Raw genomic sequence first — 16,295 nt, 5'->3', positions numbered from 1 at the left:
AGCACTGCCAGGCCTCGCCTCCACATACACCAGCACTGCCAGGCCTCGCCTCCCAATCCGTTCTCGCAAATTCGTAAAGTCAATATTGACTTATTAACTACGTGCATAGGTGATATACTAAACATAATAGATACCCTTAAAAAGATTCATAGAAAACACCGACCTTACCTAACCTTGTTAGTATCTTAAGATAAGCATCTTATTGCTTCGTAATTGCAATTATTACTTAACCTATACCTATTATAGGTTAGGTAATAATCGTAATTACGAAGCAATAAGATGCTTATCTTAAGATACTAACAAGGTTAGGTAAGGTCGGTGTTTTCTATGAATCTTTTTAAGGGTATCTATTATGTTAAGTATGTCACCTATGCACATATTTAATAAGTCAATATTGACTTATTAAATTTGCGAGAACGGGTTGCGCCTCCACATACACACTAGCACAGCCAGGCCTCGCCTCCACATACACACTAGCACAGCCAGGCCTCGCCTCCACATACACCAGCACTGCCAGGCCTCGCCTCGCCTCCACATACACCAGCACTGCCAGGCCTCGCCTCCACATTTAAACCAACCAAGCCCACAAATACGTTAACATGGACCAGCATTACACCGTCTAACATACTCTGTCAGATGTAACAACTAAATTTGTGAATTCAAGACCAAATCTATTGTATAACACAGTGTTAGTACGAGAAAAACATTACTTACATTCGAAGCCGTGTTTTAAAATGGCGGCGGTCTTGTACTGACGCTCCAAACTGTGTGTTCGTTTGCGTATGATGAACGTGTGGCAATTTACTACAACAATTATTTAATTATTCTTATTCTTTATTTTAATATTTTTAGGGTACATGAAATTTCAAACTTATTTGCACACAATAATATAATTGCATTGTCATAACCTTTATATATTACGGAAAATACGATGACATGAACGAAGTCAAAGTGAAGTTGAAGTCAAAGTCATTCGCCGAACGTATTAGTCATTTTTTTTCTCCCAAACGATAGGGGTAACAAATCCACAGAGAATATAAGTGTACAGTAAAGTCAATTTTATTCAGGAAAGTACATACATAGTTGATTTACAAACATAATGTTGGAATTATAGATAGAGCTAGTGCATACAATACCTAAAGCCACTATAGTAGGCATATAGCATTTCAGGCAACCGGGCAGTATATATGGACCCCTTACTCAAATCTCTGAATATGTTAGATATTAAGTCCCTGCACATACTCTCATGTGTATTTTATATATATAAAACGCTGCACTGTAATGTCAATCCTGACCTTAAAAGCTTCCTAGAAGGTTGTAACAGATCCCATGAGCACCACACCAGAAACAAATACCTATTTGATATTCCAAAAGTACGACTTAGTCAAACTAGAAATTACACGGGAAAATAATATTTTAGATTTAGTGTTAACTAACAGGGAAATGCAAATTAATGACATCGAAATAGGGAGTGAGCTAGGGAGCAGTGATCACAAAGAAATCAGATTTAGCATAGAATGGAATAGACCAGTAGGAGAAAATTCTGTTAAAGTGCCAGATTTTCGAAAAGCTGATTTTAATAGCCTAAGAAATTTTTTGGGTCAAATTGATTGGAAAGTCTTGGGTATGGGGTGTGGGCCGGTCTTGGAGCGAGACATGAACCCAGCGATAGGTGACTTAAATGGGGATTTCGATGTGGATTCAATATATAACTTATTTAAGAATATTCTAAACAAAGCACAGGAACGTAGTATACCATACAAATTGAATAGATCGAATACTAATGACCCAAAGTGGATAACAAAGAATTTGAAGAACCTTATAGGTAAAAAGAGAGCTTGGTACAAAAGGATTAAAAATGGGGAGGTCACTTTAGAACAGGAATTCGTACAACTGGTTAGAAATGTTAAAAAAGAGATAAGGAAAGCAAAAAGAAACTATGAAGTTTGCATAGCAGGGCAAGCAAAGACAAATCCTAAAGGGTTTTTTCAGTTATATCGTACTAAGACTAGGGAAAGGATAGGTCCATTAAAAACTGAGACAGGTCAAATAACAGATAGTGATGAAGAGATGAGTAGTATTTTTAATAAATATTTTGTATCTGTATTTACTAAAGAGGAACTTAACAATATGCCTTCAGCCGAACAAGTCTATGTGGGTGGGGACGAGGACAGGTTGACGAGTTTAGCAGTTACCAGGGAGGATGTTCTTAAACAAATAGTAAAACTCAAACCAAACAAATCCCCAGGGCCGGATGAAGTGTTTGCCAGGGTGCTTAAAGAATGCAAAGAGGAGCTTTGTGACCCACTGTCAACCATATTTAATAAATCAATAGAGTCAGGCAGAGTGCCAGAGTTTTGGAAAGTTGCTAATGTGATACCAGTTTTTAAGAAAGGAGATAGATCACTTGCGTCTAACTATCGACCAATTAGCCTAACGTCTATTGTGGGAAAGTTACTCGAATCTATAATAGCAAATAAAATTCGTCTTCATCTTGAAAAACATAAATTAATAATTGAGTCGCAACATGGTTTTATAAATGGCCGTTCATGTTTAACAAATTTGTTATCTTTTTATTCTAGCATTGTTGAGGCAGTTGATAGTGGTAAGGATTGCGATGTTGTATACCTTGACTTTAGCAAAGCTTTTGATACAGTGCCACATGAAAGACTGATTAAAAAGATAGAGTCTCATGGTATTGGGGGTGCTATATTAAGCTGGATTAGGGCATGGCTATACCAAAGGAAACAGAGAGTTAGTATAAATGGAATCAAGTCAGAGTGGGAAAATGTTGTAAGTGGAGTGCCTCAAGGCTCTGTCCTGGGACCTCTGTTGTTTATAATATATATAAATGATTTAGATTCAGGTTTGAGTAGCAACATTTGCAAATTTGCCGATGATACGAAAATCGGTAGGGAAATTAATTCGGAGGAGGACTCACTATCACTTCAAGTTGATCTAGATAGGGTTTTGAAATGGTCAAAGGATTGGCAGATGCAGTTTAATGCTGATAAATGTAAAGTTCTGAGGTTAGGTAATGATGATAGAGTTACAAGATACGAGCTAGATGGTGTTGTGATTGCGAAGTCGGATTGCGAAAGGGATCTGGGAGTTATGATTAGTAAGAATTTAAAACAAAAGGATCAATGCATAAATGTTCGTAATAAGGCAAATCGGACACTTGGATTTATTAATCGCAGCGTTAGTAACAAGACACCTGGTGTGGTTCTCAAGCTATATCTTGCTCTAGTTAGGCCCCATTTAGATTATGCAGTTCAGTTTTGGTCGCCATATTATAGAATGGATATAAATTCACTTGAACGTGTCCAGCGTAGGATGACTAAGTTAATTCCCCAAATTAGAAATCTTTCATATGAAGAAAGATTAACAAAGCTTAAGTTGCATTCACTGGAAAGGCAAAGAGTTAGGGGTGACATGATAGAGGTTTACAAGTGGATGAATGGACATAACCGGGGGGATATTAATAGGGTATTAAAAGTATCAACACAGGACAGAACACGAAACAATGGGTATAAATTGGATAAGTTTAGATTTAGGAAAGACTTGGGTAAATACTGGTTCAGTAACAGGGTTGTTGATTTGTGGAACCAATTGCCGCGTAACATTGTGGAGGTGGGGTCCCTCGATTGTTTCAAGCACGGGTTGGACAAGTATATGAGTGGGATTGGGTGGTTATAGAATAGGAGCTGCCTCGTATGGGCCAATAGGCCTTCTGCAGTTACCTTTGTTCTTATGTTCTTATGTAAATGCTTTACAAATCAAGAGACCTCGAATGTGGAATGACCTTCCCAATTATGTTAAAAACTGTACCTCTCCCAACCAGTTTAAGATAAATAAAGATAAATTTATAAGTTAAGAAAAATTCCACAAATCAACAACCCTGTTACTGACCCTGTATTTACCCAAGTCTTTCCTAAATCTAAACTTATCCAATTTATACCCATTGTTTCGTGTTCTATCTTGTGTTGACAATTTTAATACCCTATTAATATCCCCTTTGTTATATCTATTCAGGAAATTGTGGTTGATCTCGAACCCATTGATAATGTGACGACTTATACAGAATTTTGTAACTATATCATCAAGATTGTAACCAGCTTAGCTAAATGTAGTGTGGGGTTCAGTCCCTAAGCCCATATATGTGCCTCTCTAACCATTTAGGTTACAGGGCAAAAACATAAAAACAAAGGTAACTGCAGAAGGCCTATTGGCCCATACCAGGCAGCTCCTATCTATAACAGATAAACACTAAGTACTACCTAATTAACTCAATGTAACCTACCAACCTAACCCCCTATCCACCTAACCTATCCACCGCTGCCCACTGGATGGGGGGCGGTGTGCAGGACAAACATATAAATTTTGATACTAGCTCTCCACATATGTCAGTTGCTTAACACTTTAGTGCGCGCGGCGTTCTGGGCGCTCAAGCGTAAACACAAAAAAGTTTATAATCTTTTCACGCTCCTAACCTCAATTCTCAAGCTACGTTTTTCATTTTGGTATCAATGCGTTGGCAATAAAATTCTCTACAAGATCATATGCATAAAATGTCACCGAAGCATTTGGTATCCCACCACGAAGTAAATAAACACGAAGATGACTCGCCGTGACACCCAAACAGGAAGTAAATGTTCATACTCTTTCGTTTGTTGCCAGCCTCACAGTCATCCTACAGCGCTCATTTTGATATCACTGAACTCGCAATAAAATTCCCCACCCAGACATATGCCTATCAATGTCTAATTATGGTATCGGGTGACCCGCACGAGTGTGGGAACTGGGTGAAGCGTTAGCCGTGATTTCAGCAGGGACGACACTGTTGGGATGCAGTGCTTTGAATGTTTATACTTATTTAACTCTCCTGACATTATTTCTGAAGCTACGTATTTCATTTTTATAGCAATGTGTTCGCAATAGAAAGTTCTATAAGAACATGGGTAGAGTTGGCCAACACAGCGTCAAATAAATTTGCGGCGAATAAAATCTTACGCGTGTTTGTACCCGTGAGCGTCAAAAGTTTTTACTTTGCTCATGTTTTTCAAGTTTATACTTGTTTCACACCATTTTTTTTTGTATAGTGTTCGGAATAAAATTCCCTACACAGACATATGCATATCAAATACAATTCCTTGGAATTCACAGCTGTAGAGATGACGGAAAACACACAACCGGAACCCGCTCTTGACACTCCAACTCAAACCCGCAACACCCACAAAAAAAGTTTCTCTTGTTTCATGTATACTTACTTTAGTTTTCGTGCTACAGTTCTCATTTAGGTATCAAAATATTCCTAAGAAAATAGACTACAATACTGAAACAATCTAAGACAATTATGTGTACTTACCAAAGCAAAGACGATTGTAGTAAAATAAGTTGAGCATTTTATCTCCACTCCACCTCCTTCAGGTACTGATTCCTGAAGTTGCTCAACAGATGTTCCTAGGTGGAGTGAAGCTGATGTAGGTGGTTATTTCTTGTCCACCCAATACACCCTTTTCCTGTGATAAGTGGTGTAACAAGGTATGACGCAAAGTGGAACATCGCATGTCTTGCACGCTATACCAGTTTCCTTCCTGATACCCGACTTTGAACACACTTCACACCTGCGACGTTTGGGGATTTTTACCAGCTCATGTTTCAATTTATAGTTCAGGCGAGTCTCTGCTATAACAACACGTCGCTGTTGTCTCTTGGTTGGCAATAAACTACTGTCTGAATCGTCGCTCTCACTATTGTTTTCAAACACTAATGTGGAATATGAATTATCTTCATCAGATTCAGCTTCAGCACTAGGTGTAGATGTGAAGAGAGGGCGCCTCACACCCGACGGGCCAGGTGTTGATGGGTCAGCAGCAGGATACACAGGACCAGTGTCATGATTTATGTCTGGAGCATGAACTAGATGTGGAGATGGTGTAGTTGTTGCAGGCCACTCTGCCTTGTCAAATTTCAATAAAGACCAAATAGCAACTTCATGGAACTAGAGCAGAGTTAGTTTCCTTCGATCATCTGTGTTGGCCTTGTACAATGCATGTACAATGCATTGAGTAAAGACCAAATAGCAACTTCATGGAACTAGAGCAGAGTTAGTTTCCTTCGATCATCTGTGTTGGCCTTGTACAATGCAACCACAAGTTGACATTGAATGTGAATTAACAATGAGACAAGTAAGATTTATACTAATACATTTATACTAACTCTGTTGAGCGTTGACCATTTATACATCAAATCTGTTGATGTGAGCACTTTAGTTTAGTCTGCCGTTTAAAGAAAAAAAGAGCATATCAATGGTATATCACAGAAAACGAATTTATCATAAACTCATGTATTTGTCTTATCATATTGAACTGCATTCATATTTTTAATATATAACAATATGAATATACAAATTTCTGTAAATCCCCTACCTTGTTGGAATCTGTGGAAATGAATGAGCAAATGTGCTGGCTGAAGGCGCTGAAGGAAACCACATTGGTTTCATTTTGGATACAAATGTCCATGGAAATTCAAAATGGAAACTAATTATATAGTTGAACCTGCAGAGACGAGTTTAAGAATCTGTGTTGAGAGTGATGGACACAGCCTTCACAATTATACTTCAGAGAATGTAAACATCTAAGAGTCATTAGAAATATGTGTAGAATAATAAACCCTACATTGTTTGAGTTAGGGAAAACACCATTTGTGATATATAGATACTATAGCTGTTCCTAAAGATTCACCCTTTTTTGCACCAGCAAGATAACATATAAGATTTTAAGAGTTGACGAATGTTAATATTCTTGTTTGATAAACTGTGAACTTGAGACATAGTTAATAAGAACATATTAACACAACAAAATGTTTTCATAATCTTTAACACCACTTTCCAGCAACTTATATAATTTATATAAATTATTTTAGAGAATAATACATAAATTATATATTTAAACATGATATAGTGTTTAGTGGAATGTATAAGGAGTCAAATTGTGTTAAAAAGAGCAATTTTTAGAAAATTTGGAAAAATACTTTTTTCTGTTCAAATTATAACTAAATGGATTTTAAAGGTTTCACTCAGCCAATATATATCATTCACAATTTATTAATGAATTTTACAAAAAAACACCATAAATTTTATATTTAAACATGTAAAAACTATTTGTTTTACATTTGGAAGAAAATAATTGCAGAAAAACAATTTATAATTAAACCTTTGTGTTTGGATTTTTTGAGTAAAAGTTTCTCAAAGGCTTTCCTGCACCATTCTCAATGCAAATCATTCCCACACCTATGGCAAGAGATAGGCGAACGTTGTGTAGATGATTTGTGTTTGCTGGGTAGAAGCCATCAAAGCAACATCGGTTGGAACCTTGCAGCACATCCCCAAAGCTGCCCGGCCCCAGGCAGCAGCCAAACTATCCAGCCTCTTGAAAAAGGTCAATGACTCCCCCGGAACTATCCAAGCATGGCACAACCTTCTCCTGTTTGGAAACATATGCCTAGCTGTCCCTGCAAGGAGAGACAAATCACTAGCTTCGTCGGTCATTATGGCTATAAATAGTTTTCCTAGAGAGGGCAACCAGGCACCCCTCCCCACCCGTGCCAAAAACACCCACCGCAGGAAAGGTATCAACAGCAGAACCGAGGCATCCAAAATCAGAGCAACAGTCAGCAAGAAAATAGAAGAAGGCAACACAATAGGGGCGATCAGAGTCATCACCAGTGAAGACACAGTTGCCACCAGGGATGCCAATACAGCACAAGCCCTGAGGGAAAAACACCCACCCAGAGCTCCTCGTGACGACAGTGTCCTCCTAGTCGGTGTCACCAGAGCAGAACCCCTGTGTGTGCTCGAATCCATGGTGCACAAAGCAGCTTTATCCTTCCCACCAGGATCAGCAGGTGGGTTCACAGGACTACGACCCAGCCACATCAAACAAATGCTCAACCCTGCACTGGTAGACATTGCACGGAGCCTCCTGGTGGAACTAACTAGATTCGCCAACACATGTCTAGCTGGCAACATACCAGAGACCATACGGCCTCTCTTTTTTGGCGCTACCCTCTGTGCCCTGAGGAAAAAAGATGGAGGAATCAGACCGATAGCTGTGGGCAATTCACTCCGGCGTCTCGTCGCTAAGGCTGCTGCTAGAGCAGTTAGTCAGGCAGCAGCCGACATGCTGAAGCCAAAACAGCTTGGGTTTGGCATTCCCCAAGGGTGTGAGGCAGCGGCTCATGCAGCTAGAGCCTACATTGCCAACATTACGATTGAAAAAGCCCTGATAAAGTTGGACTTCAAAAATGCTTTCAAGCTGGTTAGAAGGGATGCAGTACTCAGTGCAGTTCATCGCCTTTTTCCTTCCCTCTACCCGTTTGTAAACTCATGCTACAGCAAGAATCTAACTCTGCTTTTTGGGGAACATGAAATTGAATCACAAGAAGGTGTCCAACAAGGTGACCCCCTTGCTCCTTTTCTGTTCTGCCTAGTTATCAAGGAAGTCACCGATAACCTGTCCAGTGAGCTCAACATTTGGTTTCTGGATGATGGTACTCTAGCCGGCTCCCCTGCCTCACTCTTGGACGACATAAGAATAATCCAGGAGCAAGGAGCAAGCCTAGGCCTCACCCTGAACCCTTCCAAGTGCGAAATAACCTCCACCAACCAGCACATAATAGAGCAAATAAAGGTTGTTTTGCCTGACATTCATACAACCAACCCTGAGGACAGCACACTCCTAGGTGCTCCTCTTGGAAGGAATGCCATCGACGGGGTCCTCGGTAAGAAGATCACTGACCTGAAGAGGATGAACGAGAGGATTGAAGACATCGATGCTCATGATGCACTTTACCTCATCACCAGATGCTTGTCCCTCCCCAGGCTGACCTACTTTCTAAGATGTTCGCCATCTTTCAACAATATTAAATTAGAAGAGTATGACAGCTTGCTGAAATCAACACTAGAAAAAGCCCTCAATCTTTCCCTCAGCGACTCACAGTGGAAACAGGCCTCCCTTCCTGTCAGACTCGGGGGCCTTGGCGTGCGCACAGCAACACAAATTGCTGTACCAGCGTTCCTGTCCTCTTCAGTGGGGTCTGACAACTTGGTGAAGGAAATCCTACCTGAGCACCTAGTTCAACAGGCAGGGGTGCATGATCCCAGCTTCACAGACTGCACAACCAAATGGGTCTCTCTCGCAGGACCAGCACCCCAACCACCGCCTTCTGAAGCCCATAAGCAATCCAGCTGGGATCGCCCCATTGCCGACCAAGAAGCTGCAACTTTACTAGAAGCTGCGACAACACCACATGACACTGCCCGACTTAGAGCTGTAGCAGCTCCCCATGCAGGTGATTTCCTATTAGCAACCCCAATGTCAGCAACCGGCACCCGTCTCACACCGCAGGCCCTCCGAATTGCCGTGGCTCTCCGCCTAGCTGCCCCAATCCACACCGAATACAGGCGTATTTGCGGCGAGGCAGAGGCCGACAGATATGGACGGCATGGCCTTCTTTGCCAAAGGACGGGAGGATGGCATGCAAGACACGGCGAGGTTAATGACATTATTAAGAGAAGCCTTACCACAGCCGGTTGTCCAGCAGAGAGAGAGCCCCGTTACCTAATGTCCCGCAACTCTGATGAGCCAGTCGGTCGCCCAGACGGAATCACGGAGAACCCCTGGAAGAATGGTAGACAGTTGGTGTGGGACTACACTTGCGTTTCAACTTTAGCCAATACCTATGTTGACTTCAGTGCTACACAAGCAGGAGGAGCTGCCAATCACCGGGAAGCGGCCAAGTCACGCAAATACAGAGACCTTGAGCACCACTACAATTTTGTCCCCATCGCCTCAGAGACACTTGGTGCCTGGGGTAAAAGTGCTGCTAGCTTTTTGAAGGAGTTGGGGTCTAAGCTAATCGAAACAACTAGAGACCCTAGAGCTGCCAGTTTTCTTTTTCAGCGCCTTAGTGTGGCCATCCAGAGAGGAAATGCTCACTGCATCCACGGTTCCTGCCCGCCATCTGAGGAGCTGGAGGAGCTTTTCAACTTGTGACAAGCAGCCTTGTACCCTGCATGTAATCAATATTGTAACTTTTTTTGTGTAATGACATTTTCAAATAAAGTTAGATAAATATACACACTTAACAAAAGAATAGGGGTGGAAGGAGAAGAAAATATCAAAGTGTTCAGTGAGGATCCACAAGGTCTTCTCTGAGTACTCTTTATTTTCTTCTCCGAGGCTATGGGTCCCTACACTTGCACCAGAGGTGGTACCCCTTCTAGGTAAAAAAAAAAAAAAAAAAAAAAAAATATATATATATATATATATATATATGTCGTACCTAGTAGCCAGAACGCACTTCTCAGCCTACCATGCAAGGCCCGATTTGCCTAATAGGCCAAGTTTTCCTGATTTAATATATTTTCTCTAATTTTGTTCTTATGAAATGATAAAGCTACCCATTTCATTTTGTAAGAGGTCAATTATTTTTTATTGGAGTTAAAACTGGCATAGATATATGACCGAACCTAACCAACCCTACCTAACCTAACCTAACCTATCTTTATAGGTTAGGTTAGGTTAGGTAGCCGAAAAAGTTAGGTTAGGTTAGGTTAGGTAGGTTAGGTAGTCGAAAAACAATTAATTCATGAAAACTTGGCTTATTAGGCAAATCGGGCCTTGCATAGTAGGCTGAGAAGTGCGTTCTGGCTACTAGGTACGACATATATATATATATATATATATATATATATATATATATATATATATATATATATATGTCGTACCTAGTAGCCAGAACTCACTTCTCAGCCTACTATTCAAGGCCCGATTTGCCTAATAAGCCAAGTTTTCCTGAATTAATATATTTACTATAATTTTTTTCTTATGAAATGATAAAGCTACCCTTTTCTCTATGTATGAGGTCAATTTTTTTATTGGAGTTAAAATTAACGTAGATATATGACCGAACCTAACCAACCCTACCTAACCTAACCTAACCTATATTTATAGATAAGGTTAGGTTAGGTAGCCAAAAAAAGCTAGGTTAGGTTAGGTTAGGTAGGTTAGGTAGACGAAAAAACATTAATTCATGAAAACTTGGCTTATTAGGCAAATCGGGCCTTGAATAGTAGGCTGAGAAGTGCGTTCTGGCTATTAGGTACGACATATATATATATATATATATATATATATATATATATATATATATATATATATATATATATATATATATATATATATATATATATATATATATATATATATATATGTCGTAACTAGTAGCCAGAACGCACTTCTCAGCCTACTATGCAAGGCCCGATTTGCCTAATAAGCCAAGTTTTCATGAATGAATTGTTTTTCGACTACCTAACCTACCTAACCTAACCTAACCTAACTTTTTCGGCAACCATACCTAATCTAACCGATAAAGATAGGTTAGGTTAGGTTAGGTAGGGTTGGTTAGGTTCGGTCATATATCTATGTTAATTTTAACTCCAATAAAAAAAAATTGACCTCATACATAATGAAATGGGTATCTTTATCATTTCATAAGAACAAAATTAGAGAAAAAACATTAATTCATAAAAACTTGGCTTATTAAGCAAATTGGGCCTTGCATAGTAGGCTCATAAGTGCGTTCTGGCTACTAGGTACGACATATATATATATATATATATATATATATATATATATATATATATATATATATATATATATATATATATATATATATATATATATATATATAAACAAACAGTATTGTTGGAGGAGAAATGTTAGTGTTTCTCGCCTTTAACCAGTGAGGGAGGCAGCTGCCAGCTGACTGTACCTACCTTGAGGCTACCTTGAGGTGCTTCCGGGGCTTAGTGTCCCCGCGGCCCGGTCGTCGACCAGGCCTCCTGGTTGCTGGACTGATCAACCAGGCTGTTAGACGCGGCTGCTCGCAGCCTGACGTATGAGTCACAGCCTGGTTGATCAGGTATTCTTTGGAGGTGCTTATCCAGTTCTCTCTTGAACACTGTGAGGGGTTTGCCAGTTATGCCCCTTATGTGTAGTGGAAGCGTGTTGAACAGTCTCGGGCCTCTGATGTTGATAGAGTTCTCTCTCAGAGTACCTGTTGCACCTCTGCTTTTCAACGGGGGTATTCTGCACATCCTGCCATGTCTTCTGGTCTCATGTGGTGTTATTTCTGTGTGCAGGTTTGGGACCAGCCCCTCAATTATTTTCCACGTGTAAATTATTATGTATCTCTCCCGCCTGCGCTCAAGGGAGTACAGATTTATGCTCTTTAGTCGGTCCCAGTAATTTAGATGTTTTACTGAGTGGATTCTAGCAGTAAAGGATCTCTGCACGCTCTCTAGGTCAGCAATTTCTCCAGCTTTGAAAGGGGCTGTCATTGTGCAGCAGTACTCCACTCTAGATAGCACAAGCGTTTTGAAAAGTATCATCATCGGTATAGCATCTCTAGTGTGAAAAGTTCTTGTTATCCAACCTGTCATTTTTCTTGCAGTTGTGACGGCTACTTTATTGTGTTCTTTAAAGGTAAGGTCTTCCGACATGAGTACACCCAGGTCCCTGTGTGTAGCCTATGAGTACACCCTGTGTGTAGCTACGTCTCTTATTGCCTGAACACACCATACAAACTTTGTTGTACAGTTATGGTGAAGAAAACATTTAGATACTTATGTATAACATCTGTATATAGTTAATGAACGTAAAACAGTATGGTGTGTTATGACCCCTTGTAGCCTGGTGGAGCAAGTCTACCCAGTTAAAATTATTCTGCCTTCCCGATCTGATATTAAGAGGTCAGAGAAAGAAATATATAATAAACGTCAGTGAGTAATTTAAAAAAGCGAGCAGAGGATGAGCATCTGGTAATAAGTGACATAAAATGAGATGTCGATATTTTGGTGACGTGACATAACGCTAGCCGGACGTTGTGACCTCACTTGAGCTATAGCAGTTGTCAGAAATAGTTGTACTTTGTTGATCTCCTGGAAGGAGGAAGAATGCAGTTCCCTGTGTTAGTGATGGAGCGAAGGCTACTTGTATAGAAATGGAAACTGTTGGGGACTTTGTACACCATTTTTCTGTGATTTGGATATATTAGAGGCGACCTTGAAGTGAGTGTTGGACGTGCCTTTGTGGAACTCTAATTGTGTGTTCCTCTGGTTGATTACCTGGCTGATATACCTGGTTCCTTCCTCTAAGAGGAAGGAAGTAAGCAGGCGTTTCTGTTGATAACCTGCAGGACAACTCAGTGTACACAAGTCAGGAACAGAAGAAGCCTTGTGAAGCAGACCTATAGTATTTTTTTGTGGGTAGCCTGTGTGAGTTCCATGTTGAGGGCCAGGGAGTGAGCGCCCTACTTCATAGATCCATGCGGTAAGCCTGTTTAATCAGTTGTTAGATTAATTAACTATCAGTGTTAGATCGTATGCCCAGCGATCATAGTGAACATATGTATATGTAGGATAGTGATTTTATTGAGCCATTGAGCTAGAAGAAATAATTAAAGTTATGGGAACATGCTAGTGGGAGATGTGGTACGTCTGCCCTCGATGGAGGTCAAGGAGCGACTGAGGGGCGGCGGCCTCCCCACATTGTCGCGGCCGGGCTGATGCTCCCATGGCGTGTCAAAAAATGTTTCCAGCTTGGATTCGTCTTGGATGGGAGAATACCCAACACATTTGGACGGTGTGGAGCGGCATCGGAAGCCGAGATTTAATACTGGGATATAGGTTTATTACTTATGTTTTGTTAGGAAAACATTTTATTGGCATAGTAATAGAATTGCAGGTTTGTCTGGAAAGGAGTTAATGGAGGAACTTCGAGGTCAGAGAAGAAGTTAATGGAGGAACTTCGAGGCTGGAATAGAAGGGAAGGGAATTGTCGGGAAAGCGCCAAGCCATTACGACTATATAGCACTGGGATAGGGTCAGGATAAGGATTTGGAATGGGATAGGGAGGGTAGGAATGATGCTCAACCACTTAGACGGTCGAGGATTGAACGCCGACCTGCATGGAGCGAGACCGTCGCTCTACCGTCCAGCCCAAGTGGTTGGACCTTCGAGGATGGAGAAGAAGTGTATGCTGAACTCTGTGGTAGAGCAGAACTCCATAGTGAGGTGTTGGCTTCAACCAGTGTAGGGGAGCTACACGTTTCTTTATGGAATCAATAGAGAAGCATCATTGATGTTGGAGCAGGACTTCGTTGTGTAGTAGATTTAGAGAACAGCAGAAGTGCCTTTCCTGATATTTTGGAGAACCCAGATATACAAATTCAGGAGCCTCTAGGAGCAGAACAGAGGTTCATTGAGGACACATGATTGTATAAGGGGAGTGCTTGAATGCTTATTGGCATGTAAGACTCGGTGTAAGGTGAGTGATTGATTTCTTCTTTTGTTGGGGGATACTTATGTAGATGTTTCAGGTATTTCAGCCCCAAGCAGAGTTTCATATACTTTTAGGGTTGGTAATACAGTATTGTAGTGACAGGATTTCAGCCTCAAGCAATGAGGGCGTAGTAAGTGTGTAGCCAAGAGTTGTGGAGAAACTTTATATGGAGAGTTAGTGAACCCAGGAAATGATTTGGAGTGTAACTGTGTTGTAGCAGCTTAGAGTGTTGTATGGTAATGTTCTATTTCGTATGTCATGTATTATGTACGTTTTCCTTGTATATTAAATGTTATATATATGTTAGCTGGTTTTTGCTCTTGTCCTGGTGAGGTTTCCCAGAAAGCGAGAGAGAGAGAGAGAGGGGGGGGGGGGATCACGGCTGCGGATAGGGTGACAGTAAACACTAATTAACAAAAGGGGGATTTAGGAGATCATTCCAAACCAGGGGAATGAGGGGAGTCACGGCAGCTTGAGTAGGGTGTGTACACAAGACAACGAGGCCAGTTTTGGAGCCGCATCCCTAAGTAGGTGATTCTGAACCCCTCTCCAAGATCAAGACACGTACAGGGTGGTCTCCTGGGTAAATTGCAAGCTTCTTCAGTCTCCATTGCTGGGCCAATGACGGTAGCGGGAGTGTGGCTACCGAGGTCGACTGTTTGTTCTGTCAAGGAGTGGTTATACCTGATACCTGGTTGATGGGGTTCTGGGAGTTCTACTCCCCAAGCCCGGCCCGAGGCCAGGCTTGACTTGTGAGAGTTTGGTCCACCAGGCTGTTGCTTGGAGCGGCCCGCAGGCCCACATACCCACCACAGCCCGGTTGGTCCGGCACTCCTTGGAGGAATAAATCTAGTTTCCTCTTGAAAATGTCCACGGTTGTTCCGGCAATATTTCTTATGCTTGCTGGGAGGACGTTGAACAACCGCGGACCTCTGATGTTTATACAGTGTTCTCTGATTGTGCCTATGGCACCTCTGCTCTTCACTGGTTCTATTCTACATTTTCTTCCATATCGCTTACTCCAGTACGTTGTTATTTTACTGTGTACATTTGGTACTTGGCCCTCCAGTATCTTCCAGGTGTATATTATTTGATATCTCTCTCGTCTTCTTTCTAGTGAGTACATTTGGAGGGCTTTGAGACGATCCCAATAATTTAGGTGCTTTATTGCGTCTATGCGTGCCGTATATATTCTCTGTATTCCCTCTATTTCAGCAATCTCTCCTGCTCTTAAGGGGGAAGTGAGTACTGAACAGTACTCAAGACGGGACAACACAAGTGACTTGAAGAGTACAACCATTGGGGATGGATGGGGGTTGAAGATGCTGTCTGCCTGTACTTAAGTAACAGTCTAGTGCAACGGCTAGAGATGCCTTTTGGGTTTAAATTCCCAACCCTCTTCCAATAGGTGGGACGAGGAATGATGTCACATGAGATGTTGTTGAGTGAGAGAGTGGCGGCGAGTGGCTGGCCGGTGTCGTGGCCAATCCTCGTTGCTTTTTGACTCACAATAGCAAGTTAGTGGTTCGTTATGGTGAGGAAAGCATGCAGATACTTATATATAACGTGAGTATATAGTGTAATAACAGCAAAACTATTTGTTTGTTGTTTTATGAACATAATAATTGAATCACTAATATGCACACAATAATTCTGAATATAGCGATGGCTCACCCATTTTATTATATAAATATGTCACACTAAACACTATTGAATAATATTTCTGCAAAAAACTAAGTCAAAATCAGAGACATTGAAATATTTAGGTAATAATATCTTTGTGGCAACTCCCGCCTGACAGCTGGGGCGGGAGTTAAATACCCTTTCCTGATTACATATATGTTGAAAATATTGCACAAATGTACTTACTTTGGCCGTAGTGGTGTC

The sequence above is a fragment of the Procambarus clarkii genome, chromosome 33, assembly GCF_040958095.1.
Source record: "Procambarus clarkii isolate CNS0578487 chromosome 33, FALCON_Pclarkii_2.0, whole genome shotgun sequence".
Lineage (NCBI taxonomy): Eukaryota > Metazoa > Arthropoda > Malacostraca > Decapoda > Cambaridae > Procambarus > Procambarus clarkii.
The sequence above is the reverse complement of the archived record's forward strand: the minus strand, read 5'-3'. Positions refer to the sequence as shown.